The following is an 18,880-nucleotide window of genomic DNA, read 5'->3' as shown; positions in this document are numbered from 1 at the left end:
AAAAAATGGTTGTTATTTCTTACATCGCCAATGCCTATGGGCAGTGGTGGCCACTTACCAACAATTGGCCCATTGGCGCGTCCGTCTACATACATCATACAAAAAGGAAAATTAGTGGAATTTTAGCATGTACATATCATAAAATAGTTGGCGGTGGCATACTAGGTATATATGTTACGTATATATTTTATGGATAATCATGGATAATGTATCATTATTGTTATATGTACTTATATGCCGGGTGTGACTTAAAAAAAACTCGGACAGATAAATTATAATTATAATATTTAAAAAAAAAGAAACATCTCGGAACAAAACCTTAATTTCACCCGTGTGAAGTCGGGACGTGTAATTTTAATATAAATTTGTTTTAAAAGAATTTAAGTCCACTCAGAGCAGACACGTCATTGTACGGTTGCGATAAGAAGTGATCGGGTAAGTATGACGGAGGCTTGCCGCGATAACACGAGGTCAAACATCCAATAAAACAGTACACCGCACAATAACGACAACATACATTAAATATGTTTTACCTAATATCCGAATACGTTCTAATTTTAAAAATATATACCGTTTTAATTTTTCAAATAAAGCAATGTTACCAAATAAAATTAGCACGCAACGTCTAAGGTCTAAGGAAGATATTATTGATTTTTTTTTAGGTAAAATTTAATTCTTAAAAACTAAATATAAAATAATTTAGTCTCAAGTAACAATAATTGCTATGCCAGACGCCGCTGCTTCGAACGCAAGTGGGGTTGTTCACCTTTAGGAATTAATGGTGTGTCTTACTAATGCTTTTGTTGTGTTCTATCGTTAAATTTATAACAAAACGGAAATTGATCGTGATTATGTATCGCTTAGCATTTACTAATGATACTGATGCTAATAATCTGGGAAAGTTAGAGATAACATCAACGATTAAATATTAAACTAGGATTATAATCTTTAATCCGTTCTAAATTAAAATATCTAATAACCGATTCATAAATTTCAAACCCCTTATTCACATATACCATTTTCAATGATGGTGCGCGAAAATTAGGTAAATTTAAAACATCAAAATAGGTTTACGTATAAATAGTAAAGAAAATAAGGTATTTGATTTTACGTGATCATGTTTAAGTGACATCTAGAGCACGTGCTTTAAAGTAATTGTCGATGTGTGAGTGAGTAAATACACTAGTAGTTGTAATTGCGTATCTTAGCTGGCGGAGAGGGCGGGGCGGCGCACGCGAACTGATAATAATTATTAGTCTAGGGCAATTAAGAGGCGCCAGATATACGCCATGGATGAGATAGCGGACTTGAGGAACAGAGGCCGACTTGAAAGAAGAAACGATCTTGTAACAGATCCGGGTTCCATTGCTGTGACTAGTGACAAAAAGAAAACTCGAAGATTCGTTAACAAATCGTAGAGGATATTGCAATTGATAAATAAAAATTGGTCACCAATGCTAGCCACAGATAATTCATAAAATGTAATCGAATAACTATAATTCGAGAAAATTATGTCACATTTCTACAATGATATATTGATTCAATGATCTTTTGTCATTTAATCTTCGTTCATCAAATCTCGGTCGTGCAAGGGGTTTCCGTAACAATAAGTAAGTATACCATTACCATCTCTCAATCAAAACCTTCGACATGATCACGTGATAATTATATGTTTCAATAAACACAATGTGACCATTTTATAGTTATATAAAGTTGTCGTCTTTAAGATCCGATCTTGGATAAGCAATTTTGCAATTGAATAAGCGATTGGTTGGAACAATCGCATGCTTGTAATATATTGTTTAGTTACTGTGCATGCATGCATGTGTGTTCTTCAACACATTTACACGCAGCGCTTGTAAAACCGAAAAGATGATACTGAGCGGTTGAAAATAATCGTAATTAGCCGAAATTATATTTGTTGGCAGTTGTTTTTCTCGATTCACTTAAGATTTCGTTGGCTGGAAGTGTACTATTTAAAGTCAATAAGATGCGAAAAGACGATACGTATTATGTGGGAGATGAGATGAGCAATAATGGAGTAACTAATCATAAAAACTGCGCCATACTCAAATTTAACATTACGTAAAAGTAATTCTGTTAAAGTCCCATTGCTGAGCTAAGATCTCTTATCTAGGAGCTAATTGAACTACCCATTGCGGATGAGGGCATCGTGTACGAGATGAATACTTATAAATACAAATTAAACACATGAAAATTCAGTGATCAAATTAACCGGACTTGAACCCGCCACCTTCTGTTACATGTGCCAACCACTAGGTTATCTCGGCTCTTCTAAACAAATTAAATGCAATAAACAGATGAAATACAAGCAAATGACGACGATGAATCAAAACTCAATGAAATATCTGAGTCAAGATTAGATAAATAATATATTGTAATGGAAAGTTTACGAAAGGTCCTGCTGTCTATTTGAATGCAGTTGTGACGTCACACAGACATGCAAATTTTCAAACACTATCATAAGATATGTGTTATCATATGTTTTTCCGTGTTATTTAATAGGAAATCGCGTCGACATCAAATATCTCCTTATTAATAACAAGGGAAAGTTTACAAACCATTAATATAAACATCAGTTGATTAGATAAAGACTTTACATACTACGACGCTCATTAGGAACATTGCGTTCATTATCTTCGATGATATTTAACAACTTTTGCAAAGCGAAGAGACTGTTTCTGATTGGTTCGTTTCTATAATTCGAATTTTAAAAGTAACAGCATATTTTACGGTTGAAATGGTTTGGAGCTAATTTCACACTATTTTAAATCAGGTCGATACACATGCAGATGTTCTTTACGTACAATTGAAGGCGCAATCTTCGGTTAAATTTCATTTCTCCTAACAACTGAACTATATCGATTAAATATCACGTATTTGATACACTTTATAATAATCGTTATGTTTTCGCGAGGAATATTGAAATTAGCTACATCGTTACAGCGAGGCTCATCAAAAATCGCTTAAGGATTATCAAACAATCATCAACGTAGCGTTTTCCTCCTAACAACTGAATATCTGTTCGTTTATTACAGATAATAATGCAAGTTCTGCCGAATAGTAACTTAATTAATGAAGTGGAGAAATGTAACCAGAATATTAATATCTGCCTGTTATATATTTCACTAAAACCTTCTTGCTTTAACACAAGATAATTAATCAATCGCATTTATATTATAAATTCGATCCGACCGACATAGTATTCGTTATAGTAATATAATCATCAAGAAAATAACAAAATATTGCACACAGAAAGTGGAAATTTATTGTAAAAACATTTTCCCAAATCAAGTTATGAAGTGGTTTATTTTTTCAAATTGACGTTTAAATTATTGTCAAACTATAATTGTACGTCAAATTTGAAACACTTAACCCCGACAAGACATTTTAATCGTTGAACTTGCTTGTGATTCTGAAATTTTATCTTCTCATCCTTCCCACGTAGTAAGAATTTAAACGTAAAGATTTTCTTTTGTCTATTTAATATTAAGATTTTTATTGTTTTGTTTTGTATGTTACGAATGTTTTATAAAATAGCCAATCAATTATGAATAACGCTTGTATTTGAAAAATAAATCAATCATTGAAATGTTTTGATTTCAACGATTGGTCGAAGTTAATTATGAATGAGACTAAACATCACTACAAAATCGATCGTCATCGGAACTACGTCAATGTTCATTTTATAGTTTCGCGATTATGTATGGCTATATAAAAAATAAATCATCGCGACGAAAATCCGATTATAAAATCTAGAATACGTCATTGGATGTCGCAAATAGATTTACGACATACGGAAATAATAATTTTGAAACGATTGTTTTTCGATCTAATCGGATGTTCATCGATTTTTAAATATTAAAATAAATAAAGTTCTCAATTATTTATTATTCATATACCAAAACTTTCCCATATATTCAAAACATTTGTTTTGAATATACTACTATACATGGGACCGATGCCAATATCAATACACATTCGTCGATAATTCTAGACTGCACTTAACGTATATTGGCAAAATATTCGATATTTTTCAAAAACTTAAAAAAAAATTGCTTTAAAAAAAATTTCGTTTATTCCTTAATATTACATACGTTGACCTAGAGTAAGGTTTGTTATACAATTTATAGTTCGCTTTCGTGAACATTTTAATATTATTGGCGATTAAATCGTCGGATTTAATTTCCATCTATTTTTCTTTGAAAAAAACGTAAAATCTATCTAGTTCTATGACATTAGAAATAATTATTTTATACATTTAAATTTACACCTATACATATATAAGTGCAAAAATATAACACTAGGACTCCTCTTGACATCTTAATCCACTATTCTATTTTCGTTTCCAATGAATACCGAATGATTAGTTCCATTTTCTGAAATCTTGAGTATTCAGCGACAATAATACTGATTACACAAGAATTTACGATTTGTACCATCATTAGGTCTTATTGATGTGTAAATATATCGATGCTTATGAATCGATTCGAGTTGAATCGATGAGAACGTTGTCGCTGAGCGTATAGATACATAGCATTTGTATACGCAGATATGTTTAATAGTGAGATCTAACTGTTCACTTGTATGTATCGCATCCTCGAATGGATATATATTATATATTTTATTTAAGCAAATTTATATGAGTTCTGATCGTAATCCTTATTAAAAAAGAACATGAAATTCACGTTTGTCACGTCAATAGTCTAGATTTAAAAAAGGAATCTGTGAAACGCCTACATCTTTCTGTTTAATTGTTTTTTTGTATATGACTTAGTCGTTTTATCAGTAAAACATTAAAGAAAAAAAACCATCTCTTCATGTATTAATATAGATGTTACAAATAATTGCATTAACGTGTGCCATTGGCTTATAAATTTATTCATACACATAATATTTTCATGAATATTTTAATTTGATTGCAATAAATTAATAATAAATTTTAAAGTATCAATCATTAAAATATTCAGAGATTATGAAAATATAAACGATAAATAATAAGATAACGGTATTTATTTAAATGTTTTAACAAATATTGATCATAAATTTATCAGTATAATTCCAGGATAAGTGTGTTCCTTATCCTTTAAAGGAAGTTTTGGTAAAATTACGGTTTTTTTTTCGAGCCGTCCCGTATCCTAACTAATATTTTAAATACGAAAGTGAATTAGTTTGTATATTATGTAAATAAAAGGAATTCGACGCAGTTTTATTAATTCGAAGATTAGTATAATTAAACTGTTCATATATCTTTCGATAACAGTTTAGACTTTGATATGTGAAAGCAGGACAAACAAACAAATAGAAAAACTTTCTTATCTATAATATATAAAAATGAATGATTGTATGTCCCATATGAATTCATATAACATTCATTCATTGATTGATTTGAAACTTTGTACAGTTATTGACACGTGCGCGAAGGTTTCTGGGTATCATCAGCGCACAATATACGCGTGACTTGTATCGGATAATGGCTTATAACAATAAATGAAGACGAATCGCAATGATCTGTCTGGTTGTCTGTCTGATCCAGTCTGGGTAACCTGAACATGTAATTTTCATGTGGTAAATTTGTGCTTAGAATTCATCTCGTACTCGGCGGTAAAAGAAAACATCGTGATAAACCCTACGTTTATCGGAAGAACATTTGACATAGTGCACAGGAGCTTGTTCGCAAGCTTCAAAACAGGAGAAGAGGAGGCCTTAATCCAGCATTGGGAGGTTAATATACAATATATGGATATACCAAATATCATCACGTTTATTAAAATTTATACAAAATTTTAACTTTTTTCACTAATTTTTTTGAAACGTAAAAAGCATTGGATTCACAACTCACTAAATAATATATTAATTAAATGATAATTCATTCATACGAAAAGTTATATATTATATTATACATCCTGACCAGTCTGACCTTAGAGATATGATCTACATAACTCTTTATTTACTTGTAATCATATATTATATTAATGATATTTATATGTTTTTCGTATAAATTCTTCCAGATTTTATTATCGAGTCAAATAAAAATATCTGTAAATTCCATACCTAGTTAAGAACGTCTTTTCTGTTAATAATGTATCGATTAAGTGGCATTATGTCGAATTGAATACCAGAGATCGTTGTGAATTATAAAAACAATCTAAATAAACTCTGGCATGCCAGGCATGAACCGCGATCTTAAGTGTTCACTGGCTCATTCCGATTCAGATGAATCTTGAAGATGATCAGGGAAGTGAGCAGTGGAAACAAGTAAGTACTTAATTTTTACGAGGTCATAATTTATACATTAACGCAAATATTATTTATTGAAAGAAAAAAGCGTGATATACGGTTTTAATTAAATCCTGGGAGACATATTATCTTATCCGATCGGGAGCTGGAATTATAATGATACTTGAAAAATTAAAGATTTAAATATTTTGATTTAAATATTATTACTTGGTGGTCACAAGCACAAGGGACATGACATCCTAGTTCCCAAGTTTGGTGGCGCATTGGCGAAGTTAGGGATGGTTAATATTTCTAACAACGCCAAAGTCTACGGCCGGTGGTGACCACTTAACATTTAAAATAACGTTTTATTATTATTACTGGAAAGTATTGTTTTATTTTTATTACTGGAAAACATTCATTTGCATATCCTACATGTCATCCTAGCTTCGGATCGTGGCGCATTTTATTACCATCCATCCAAATTATTCCGCCTGATGTATGAGGCAGGTACAGTGTATGATAGACAGGCAGAAAATATGTTCATATTATCGAGTTTTTAACCTCTGCATCGTGTTCTCGTTAATTTCATTTGACGTATAAAATAACGAAACAGAAATACTGTAATCTAATGAAAAAATTTATTGTTTAAGATTAATGTATTAATTTATTTTATAAAACGTTTGTTTTCAAATTAAATATAGTAATTGCATTTACATTTGAAACGAAATTAAATTGCAGTGATCTTCATGATTACAATTTTTTTAAGGATTGGGACTTTAAAATGTTAAGCCCTAGATATTATCGTCAGAGAACTTGAACGTAAATAAGAAGTTGACAATTTTGATAGATCCTTCATACTGATATTAAGGGTTTGATTAGATGTTCTAATTGATATAAACTTACATATGTATTTTCATATTTCATTAATTTTATCAAGAGATAAAAAATAACGCTAATTTGTTTTTTAGAATCACTTCGTCTCACGGGTGCAATTTGTTAATAAAGAAAATCATATAAGTAATATAAATATAAAATTATACGCTGTAGCACTCAGAAATAATGTATCTTTATACGAGTGAAAATTTTTTAGAATTGCGTTTTTAGTTTCAGAGAAAAAAAAAACTATCTCACAATCATAATAGGTATCATTTTATCCAAACCGTTTCTTAAATACATATTTAACTTATTAACTAAAAAAATAATATTTAAATATAATAGACATTTTATGTCACTTTTTGCACCGGAGCGTGAATTTTAGCGCAAACAATTAATAGTTAAGGGTAACAGGGATAAGGAAGAACTAGTAACATAATATAAAAGATACATTTATTAATAAGTACCTCTTAAATTGGATACGAACTTTAATCAAACAATGAATTTATATGATTAATTGATTTTATTAACAAAAACAAAACTAGCATTAGGGATTTACTTCAGAGTATAGTTTTTTAGGTGTGAATGTAATTACAGCAAGTCTAAGCTTATTAAAAAATATCATTTGTCAAAATACTTATTGATTTTTCATATAAGAAAATATTTAGTTGAATTTGATACGGTAGCAATCATATTCAAGAAAACCTTTTAATCGGTAACTAATTATTCTGACACTTTTATTGATTTTATAATTATTTTGTAAATAAATTTTAAACGTTATTGAATACTAAAATAAGTTTAGTAAGTAGCTATGTCCAATCTTCTTAAATATTATTCTTATTTTGACAACTTTGCTTTCGACACCAACAATTAAATAAATATTTCGTAGTTTTGTTAATATCCCACTTATATTTTGAAAACTTAGATTTCTATTGCGTTAACCGACTTGGATATTGAGTAACATTTACGATCCTATTTTACGACTTAAAGTTGTAAAATACTTGCGCAGGTATATAATAAATTTACAATAGAACACAGAGGAATATACCTACACTCATTTATACATACAACTACATACATACAAATATATCAGCACACGTAACATTATGTTCTCGCACTCACATGCTTGCAATAGTTATCGATATAACGTTGATATGCGTTGGTACTTTTACAAGTAAATGTTTTGTAATAAACTTTTAGCATGGGATAATCAACAGGTGACAAATTGAGACTTATCAACGTACAAGTTTATACGGCTAGTATCGTTAATCGACTGGGGTCATACTTACAGATAACGTGTCACGGATCCTCACAGATGAAGTTAACAACACAAATGTTATTCGTCAACAAAAACACAAGAGATGTGGTGCAGGCGCTGCACACAGCGGCCGTTAACCCGGCTAGCGGGCTGCGTTTCGAAAACTTCGCAGTGAAGCGTTTAGTGAATATTCAAAAATAGACCGACGGATTCTGAAACACGCGCGACAGTGCATATAGAAACGTCTGAACACTGGGTACAGGGTACAGGGTACGACTAGAACAGCAATTATGTACGCGCGGACAACGGATCCTTGCAAAAATTGCGTTTAAAAGTTTCCAGTACACAAAGTTATGATCGTGAGACAGGGCTCAACGCGACGACAGCGCGGCAGCCCCGCAACGCTCCAAACTCGACTGGCGCCTCCGACCGCTCCGCACCTCGCGTCACTGAGGAACACCCACACAAACTTACGCGCGCACACACCGACCGCTCGCACACAGAGATCTTGCCCACAATTCAACACGCCACACACGCACAACCCGAAACTGATAAACAGCTTAAAAACACAACACCACTATGCAACTGCACTATAAACATATCCCCGCTTTCCTGCTGCCGACTCGAACTTGTGTTCGACACGGACACGCTGCAGATAGCAGCTGTTGTTATCAGAACTATTGTAATAAATCGCGAGAAATAACATGTAATGTAGAGACGACTTAAGAGAACTAGAGATGACACCTATTAACTTCCTCGGTCGGATGTCAGGTTGATATTGTATTATTTATTTTTCCTCTTTGTTTTGAGACTTACCAAAACTCTTGTTTTTTTATGTTGTTTGATTAATTTAATTTAACCATATGTTCTGAATGCTCGCGTAAAGGCTTGTAGTGAAAGGCTAATGTTTACTAAAAATACCTATAAATACATATAAAAAAGAAAATCAAAAATATACCTACAAAAGGAAAACATTTATTTCAATTGTGTTAAAAATTTACAAATTTTATTTTTAAATAAAATTTAAAAATCACACTAAGCTTTTTTAAAATACTGTATAAACAAAAACACGTCAAAATACGAATTTTGATGAATTCATTACACGATTGCGGATATAAAATAACATCTGCCCCATAAAATAAAATGTTTTATAGTTGTACTAGTAGGAAAAGTTTACAAATAAAAACTAAGATAATAAAATCATACATAAAATAAATGTAAAAATATAAAACAAAAAATACTCACATGCGTGAAACCCGTCTAATTTTCTTACTGCATGGAAATTACCTGAAATGAAAAATACTATCGGACAATGTATATGATAAAAATATTAAAATAAACAAATAATTTTAATGTCTCAATATAAACTTCATAAATTGAAAAAATACTTATAATTAAATTAAAATTAAAAAAAAAAACTCCACAACAATGACAAAAATAAAAGAATGACAAGTTATAATAATAATAATATTGTATTTGTTTTATCAACACTTAAAATAATCGTTAAAGAAATATATTAGATATGTGAATCGAACCAAGTAAATGTAGGAAAAAGGGCTTAGTTAAATTTGTATGTGCGCGAATGAATACATGTATAATAAAAATATATTTATAATAAAATTTTACATGTATATTTTTTAATAAATGTACATGTGTGTATTATATGTAATCACAATTGTATAACTCAATAATCCTACCCGCGAAACTTTTCCACGAAAGGTTCAATAAACCTAAATGTCATCGCTCTTTGTGAAATGGAAAGGATTAGAAAATAACGTACGTACATTATATAAATAATACGAAGTGTAAAATGTGACCTCCTTAAATGATCCATTAAGGAAGTTTCTTCAAAATTTAAAAAGTCTTATAACCTTAAAAAAAATGTATAAAGCTAACGCTTGTTGGAAATGGTGTTCTGACGACAAGAACCAGCAAGACTCGAAACTACTCATTTTTATATTATCGTGTTTAGAATAGCACGCCTGTATTAATCAATTTAATAATTGTTGACGTTGTTGACGTGGTGGGACGACGACTAAACCGTGATGGTAGCGCTTACTAGACTCGCGAGGAGTAAATTTGAACAGTCATGCTTCCCGAGTGATGATTCTGCACCATTGGCAATTATTCATTTAGATAATACAAGACAATGCACGGCATTAATTGCTACTTTTCTTTAAACATTTATAAGCAATGATAAAATAGTATTCAAAATTTCGTTTCTATGCGGTTGATCGATGAATTGAGTTTTATCTGGAGTCAATCCTTTGCATAGACTCACATCATGCTTTACCTTAAAATGCATTGTCATCTAAAACTAAATCAACATGTTAAATTTGAGATCCGTAGATTAAGAAGAAGTCGTTTTAATTCAGTTTGCAAGATTTGACGTAAACAAATATGGCATATGGCACATTAAAGCGTGTAAAAACCGTACATAAGGTGAAATATACTTATAAAATATCTTATGTCTGCAGGAGTTGATGAAAATGAATTCGAAGTCAATATATTTTCCATCGATTTTTCTTTTTTTTTTATTCTGGCTTTTATTTGTGCCAAGAGGGCACAGATTAATCATACATACATTGTGTACATACATATAGGTATGTACTACTGAAGCAGAAACATAATTCCTGTTTTGATAAAACATCCCGGAGACCGCGTTGGCCTCTCAGTATATTAGTAAACAGCCTAATAGTTTTAAAATATACTTCAGCCGAACTAGCGATAGGCCCGGGCTGCGCTCGCGTGCAGTTTATTAATACGGAATTATATCTAATATAAATATATATAATTTAATACATTCTATGGCACTCAGACATAATGTAGCTTCCTGCCAGAGTTTTTTTTTTATTGGATCTCTAGTTTCAGAAATTACACTGGAAGTACAAATAAACAAATTTTACCGCTTCGTAATACTAGTATAGAATTAAAAACCACTATAAAATGATAACATATACCTACTAATATATATCATAATACGGCAGAAAGCGTAAGTGGTTAAGGGGTAGAAATAAATTTAAAAGACTTCCAGTCACTGTAAGTGCTTTTTACGTCCCGCGGGCAAACTACAGAGCCTTCCGGGATGTGGTTCCGCATGTTCTAAGAGAAGCTCCCTGAGCGTCACAAAATGTACAGAGGTTCGCCACGAAAGAGATTTCAAACAGTATAATCCCACATAACCTGGTCTCCCTCGAGGAAAGAATTAAGAAACTCCCGTCGATAAATGAAATAAAACTAAAAAGAAAATGATGTAAAATTTTGTGATATTTTCACATTAATAAAATAGCCTAAATGGAATAATAAAAAAATTCAACACAATGGTGAACAATCATTCTCAAATTTATACAAATAGATTTTAATTCATTATCATATACTCGCAATACATATTGTGTACAAATACATAAGTTAATATTTTTAAAATATATTAAAAGTAATAAATAAACTCTGTTTAAAAAACTTCTTCTTTTTTCGGTCTTTTCAAGATTATGTTCCAATACAAATAAAATTCAGTTGCGTTAATACAAACAGTAAGAAGTACGTTAGATTACATAAAAACTAATAAAAAGTCGTGGGCGTTTAAGAAATATCTATTAGCTTGTGGAAGGCGAAGAGATTACTTGGAATACTTTTTATTATTTGTTTGTATCAATATCACTGAAAATGTATATGTTTGGGTTAAAACTAAAGCGTCCGGACAAGTGTTTAATGTTTGAAAATTCCATTGACGACAATTCCAAAGATCTTATTTTAAGGGTATGATTTAAGTGCAAATAAAAAATCAAGTTTTTTGTAAAGTAAAAAATAACCTACATGCTCACTTCTGATCGCACAGCAGAATAGGTAATATTAGTACGCAACAAATCTATTATCTCTGTTTTTGTTAAACAAAGCACATATTTTTTTATTGCTCTTTTTACCTAACCTCAGCTATTTCATTAAATTTTAAGACGTTTGGTTTGAGCAAGTTTCGAAATATTTAAGGGGAAATATGTATAAGATATGGTATCTATTACACGACTACTCAAAAAGGATTGTAATGATTTCAGGGTACATGTTATGGAAAGTATTTTACAATTGTCAGAACATTTTTGGATGTAAGGAGTAGGGGACCGTCTGGTTTTCATTATTTTTAAATGTAATTTTTTTTAACAACGCATACTAAGCATTAATGTTCGTGCTAACTGAAGTGGTAAATTTTGCCCGAAGTCGTTCATGTATTGTAATGCAATAGGATTTACCGATGGATAAGTAATGACTTATATCAATGAACATTATTATAGTTTATATATGTATATAGCTATCATTCCATTGTGTTTATAATTGGCTTAATTTGCCTTTCATGGAAAACAGCAATATAATTGCAGTTCTCCATCTCAATGAGACTTCAAAAACAATCAACACGAAATATAAATACATTTAACGTGTATTCTTAAGCTAAACAGTACTTAATAATGAAACTGTGAAATTTATATATTTATATAATTAATATTATAAATTAAACCTCTTTCGAAACGCATAGGTTCTTCCTATATAAGTATACATATTTATTGCTTTAGTATATTTTAAAGTCAGCAGCATTATAAACAAAATCGTCTCCTCATTGATAAATATAGTATATCATTTAGTTTTTCAGGTTAAAGAACTTTATTACTCGTAAAGAACCTTACAGTTCACTTTACAATGAGCAATACATATAACTTATAAATAAAATTTGTTTTAATGGTAGAATCGTGGCAGTATTCACATTGACCCAAAAAAGAAAAGAAAAATCAAAATAAATAAAACAACGAAAAAAGAATGTAAAAATTTAAATTTCAACAACATTAAATTTGTGTTTTAAATATGTGAATGATATTTACCATAAAATATATCGTAATTATATGATGTATGATATAAGGTTGTTTTTTTTATTTATATCCATTTTATCTTGAGCTTTCGAATCCTTTAATTCACTTTTATTTTCAACATTTACTTTCCCCGTCGTCGTTATTTCAATAAAATTAAATGCTTGTATGTATTACATAAGGCTGATTAAAATACTTATCGATTAAATACTCTTTATATCCTTTACTTTATGACTTTTTTTATGTCAAAGGTGGCAAACGAGCAAGAGGCTCACCTGATGGAAAGTGACTACCACCGCCCATGGACATCTGCAACACCGGGGGGCTTGCAGGTGCGTTGCCGGCCTTTCAGGACAGAGTACGCTCTTTTCAAAAAATACCTTAAAAACCGCGCTGTTGTGGATTTACGGACATCTAAGTGGTGTGGGTGAAATTTAGAATTTTGACGAGATGTCCGAAGGTGAAATTCAGCAGCCGGAATTAATCCGAACGATTCCTCGGAACATTCCCCGTGATAAATTCTGTAGAAGATGCAGAGCGATCCAACATCTCTACACAAAGCCAAAGGATCAAGCAGATCGGAAAGGGCTTGATCGTCGATAATTCGGGCCGCTCTACGTTGGATACGGTCAAATGGAAGGAGCTGGTACTGGGGAGCACCCGCCAAGACGTGAGAGCAGTATTCCATGTGAGGCCGAATTTGCGCCTTGTATAGTCTTAGACGATGGACCGACGTAAAACGTCTGATGATGGAACGTCTTGCCTTGCTGAGCACACCGAGCTTTTTTGATGCCAATTTGGCTTTGCCTTCCAATCGACCGCGGAAGTGAACAAGGCTCGAAACATCGAAGCCAAGTATTCCGATAAACGCTAACGGCTAACTGAATGTTCTCGAATCGTGGAGATACGACAAATGGTGTTTTTTTTAGCAGTTAACGCGCAAACTTGCGTCTTTTTGGGGTTGAAATAGACTAGTTTTAGCCGACCCCAGTTCGAGACTTTGTTTAACGAAGACTCGATTTCAGACACAAGTTTGTTCCGGTTTTCTTCGACGTTTTCCCGAGAAATATTAGCACGGCCGGTGTATGAGGTGTCTACGGTGCTGTCGTCTGCATAGAAGTGAATATTACTGATTTGCAACAAGTCATTGATATGCAGAAGAAACAGAGTGGGTGATAGAACGCAGCCTTGTGGAACACCAGCATTGACGAATTTGAAGTCAAAGCATGCACCGTCGACAACGACCTTGATGCTCCGATCTGCCAAAAAACTCTTAATCCAATTGCATAATTTCCTGGGAAGCCCATAGGAAGGAAGCTTCGAAAGAAGCGCTTTGTGCCATACGCGATCGAAGGCCTTCGCTATATCCAGACTGGCTGCTAACGCCTCCGCCTCCTTGCTCTCAACTGCTTCCGCCCATCTTTGAGTAAGGTAAACTAGAAGATCACCGGCTGAGCGACCCCGACGGAAACCGTACTGGCGGTCGCTAATCAACTGGTACTCCTCTAGGTAACGCAGGAGCTGGCAGTTTATAATGGACTCCATTATTTTGGAGAACAAGGAGGTGATGGCTATAGGCCTATAATTGGACGGGTCTGAGCGGTTGCCCTTTTTAGGGATCGGATGCACCAAAGCAGTCTTCCCGGAGTTCGGGACGACGCCGAATGCATAGGATTGCCGGAAAAGACGCGTTAAGACCGGCGCCAACTCGGGAGCACAAGTCCGTAGCACGATTGGAGGGATGCCATCGGGTCCACTCGACTTATGTATATCCAAGGAAAGAAGTGCTTTACGAACTGCACTTTGCCGGAATTTAACCTCCGGCATCGTGGTATCACACCGCGGGATTATTGGTGGTGACTTTCCTCGGTCATCCAGAGTCGAGTTTGCCGCGAAGAGAGAGCCTAAAAGATCAGCTTTCTCCTTCGCTGTATTGGCCAATGACTCACCGTCCTTGTGCAGAGATGGTAAGGAAGGCTGACAGAAATTCCCTAAGATAGCCTTGGCGAGAGACCAGAACGCACGTATTCCTGAAGGGAGGCACACCAGTCTCTCGCCAATTCTGCCAATGTACTCCGTCTTCGCCTTAGCAATCACGTTTTTGAAGGACCTAGAGGCAGAGTTATATTCCTTTCTGAATGCGCTGGTATTTACATCACGAGACGCTGATGCGTTAGCCCAGTCCTGGTAGCGTATGTCTTAAAATAGATTGGTATAATTTATTTTTATTCGTAAGCAACACATATTTTATTATATAAATAAATATTTCTAATATTTATACAGTCTATAAAATATGTATGTTGATTCAGGAACAAATTATTACAAATTTTCTGATTTTTATTTTTTTTGATGTAGATACGAAATAAAACAAAATGCCCTGGTTTTACGTGTGATTACTTTTTCTGGTAAAGAACAGCTGCGTTGCGAAAATTGCATTTTTTTCATATTATATTTTTTGAATGGGATCAAATTGGAACTTACGAACTAATTCTAAATATTTATAATTTACTAGTATTTATATTCTTGTAGACAGTAGGCAGTTGAGTCAAATACATATAAGTCAGTCACCAGTGCTTTAAAACTATGTTACGTGACATAAGTGTATTGTACCCATAACAGCCGCCAAAACACGCCAAGTAAAAACGCTCTTAACTTTATGAATATTAAATATACATTGAAAATAATTCATAATAACTCACCAAATACGTCATAAAATATGGTAACTCTGTTTGTTATTGTATACATTTCATGTGTTCGTCTTGAAGATATTTATATCAGATAAATAAAACATTGTTTATTTTATTTTACGTCCAATTATTTCTTAATCGCATCAGATATCAGTTTCGGTGTTTGAAAGTTAATTTTGTAAAATCTTCACGTTTTCAACTCGGATCCCCAGAGTACGATTTTGTATTTCTACGGGTTGGCGCATAGCTGGAAAAGTGTAGCGCCGAGAACCTTGCACCCATTTTCATTTCATTAAAATAAAATATTAATTAAATGAACTGATCATCGAGACCTCTTAAGTGAACGGAGCCAGCAGAAACCAAACTTTTCAATAGTAATTACTGCATATTGCACGATTGAAGCATTTTCAAACGGTCAAACGGGCTAGCCTAAAAACACGCACAAGTTTTCTTTGCGCTTGCTCTTACGATGATATTTGCACGTGTATATGATTAACTACTTATTAATCCATCTATTTTATATGAATGTATGTTTACCTTTATAAACATAACATTGCATTTGTATTCCATCCAAAAGATAAAATTGTTCTCTTCGAAAAATTCACAATATACACTTATATAAATATGGAAATATTTTTAATATTACGTAAAACTTTCTTCCTAATGCTCTAGTGCATTTTGACATGCACAAAGTTGGCAACTAAAAGGCATGTTAACAATACAGTTTGCGTACGATTGTCATCGCAGTGTTGTCTAGGTCCCAGACTGAAGAAGTCGTTGTTTATTATAATAAAATAATAAAAAAGCATACAGCCATATCGATATATCGGCGTCATCAGCGTCATCAGCGATTTCATATCTTCCTATGAGGATGAGTGACACATGTTCATGTGCACGGCGACTATGTCAAATGTGAACACGTGAAAATGAATTCAAATTATTTATTTACATTGGCCGTATTCATGACAAATATGAAATAATGATCATATTTAAATTTTCTTCCTTATATTATACAATTTTAAAAAAGTAAATCCAAAAATATTTTAAAGGCCATTCATTTTAATATCCATTTAAATTAATACCTCCAATAAAACTTAAAACTAGAACGCCGAATCGGGTCACGTTGCAACATTTTTTTTTTCCATATCTGCATCAGGGGTCCAGCCAAGAATGGGTTAAAACAAATACCAAATCTTTGGCAATGGAAAAATCGTTTATCATTCATGTCCAGATTCGTGCCAAAGTGAAATCTGAGAATTTATTTTATCTCAATAATTATGACACCTTATTTTCATTAACTAAGTAGCTGACATTTAATTTAATCTTGTAATATGACGATTTAGAAGTGCTCATGAAAGCCGACTTGAAATATAGAAATTTTGGTATTTATTTTGATAAAAACAAATATACATATATCTGCATATTCGGTACTTTTAGAAGTAATATAAAAATATATCAGCGGGAACATCTGATAGCACAATTTAACATCGATATAAATAAGTTACACTAGTTATTAAATTTAGCTATTAATCATGAAATTGAAGTACACTACTAGTAAATATTATTAAAAACAAAACAATACATTGTTCTTAGAATCACTAATGAATTTAAAGGTCAGATGACAGTCATGATACCAGCTCCGATAAAATAAGCCTCTGAAATTTTAGACAAAGATTTTTCGTCTTTGTTATTATAATAATTAAATAACTTGGGCTCGCTTTGTTTTGTAACGTCAAATTTGACGGGAATTTAATATCTGCTAATTAGGCACATTTTCGGCACTGAGAGCAACGAAATGATATAATTAAGACCGAAATAAATAACGGCTGTCAAGACAGCTCAGTTTACAAGGCACTCGAGAGGAGTTTTTGTTAGAAACAATATATTTTAAACAAATTATAGTCGTTTGTTTCGATGTCCCGGAACGTCATTGTTACCATTAAATGAATTGTATACATTTTCTTGTTACATAAATGTTATAATTGGAAATCAGCCCAAGGTTACTTGAACTAGGACAATATCTTCCACAGAACGTCTGGTACAGGGTTCAGACATATTGTTTGCTTTGGAGGTCGTATATTTGTAAATTTTAAAAAATATAATAATATATGACGTATATTAATACGTATTTGACTTATTTAAAGTACTACCCAAGTAATCGTATTAAAACCAACACAACTAAACAACGTTAATGCATGCATCATAATTCGAAGGCAGATTTTTTTTAAGCAGAAATATTTGCATGAAATGTTTACATACATTTTTTATCATTTGAAATGAAATATGTTTTCATATTAAACTCCATAACGCACAAGCTGTTTCGAGCAAATTACGAACATTCCCGCGCTGGCAACACATTACAGTGATAACGCATGAGACATCTAAGTGTGTCAGATACAACGGAGGACAAATATTTCGAATATACAATGAACTTAACACTAAAACATATCATCATATTTTTAATAAGTTCACCAAATACGTTAAATAGTGCACTTACATTATACAGTTTGGAGAACGATGACGTTCATTACGAATTTGTAGCAATCAAACATGCGTTAGCTGATACAGTTTACCAAGAATACTATATATAATTATAAAATACATTTATTTTAATTCGATTGTCAATCAAATTTTGCAACTGAATTTTAACCAGTTTTCCTGAATCGAATCGGATGAAATTTTGCACGCTTCTGTGTTCCTAGAAATAATTCAATAGAATATGTACTTACTTATTTTTTTCCAGGAATATCGATCTGAATTGGTGCATAAGTGATGTGTATTTAAAACTCCTCATTTTTCTCCTCATTTTAAAATAAAGATTATAAGCAAATTAAACTACAGAGGAAATAAAAAAAATATAATACAAAATACATTGGTCGTATTGGACCTCTTTTTCCCAAATTACAACATTTACAGTCGTACAGGCGCTCACGTTAACACAATATAGCGTTACGTGAGGCGTTCCAGGAAGA

General features: G+C 32.4%; 1 protein-coding gene across 6 annotated transcripts in view; it reads right to left on the bottom strand.

Annotated features, from left to right (window-relative positions):
* Nucleotides 1-18,880, bottom strand: part of LOC125070144 (dual 3',5'-cyclic-AMP and -GMP phosphodiesterase 11) — a 230,927-nt gene that overhangs the window by 131,844 nt on the left and 80,203 nt on the right. For 4 of the 6 annotated variants that reach the window (XM_047679857.1, XM_047679859.1, XM_047679858.1 and 1 more), the window contains exon 1: nt 8,406-8,790. The gene's annotated coding sequence lies outside the window, so the exon portion shown is untranslated. Of the gene's footprint in view, nt 1-8,405; nt 8,791-9,619; nt 9,677-18,880 lie in introns of those variants that run through there. The other 2 variants (XM_047679862.1, XM_047679861.1) reach the window with 2 other exon arrangements.

This window comes from Vanessa atalanta, chromosome 16 (assembly GCF_905147765.1).
Source record: "Vanessa atalanta chromosome 16, ilVanAtal1.2, whole genome shotgun sequence".
Classification (NCBI taxonomy): domain Eukaryota; kingdom Metazoa; phylum Arthropoda; class Insecta; order Lepidoptera; family Nymphalidae; genus Vanessa; species Vanessa atalanta.
This window is presented reverse-complemented; position numbering and strand designations above follow the sequence as displayed.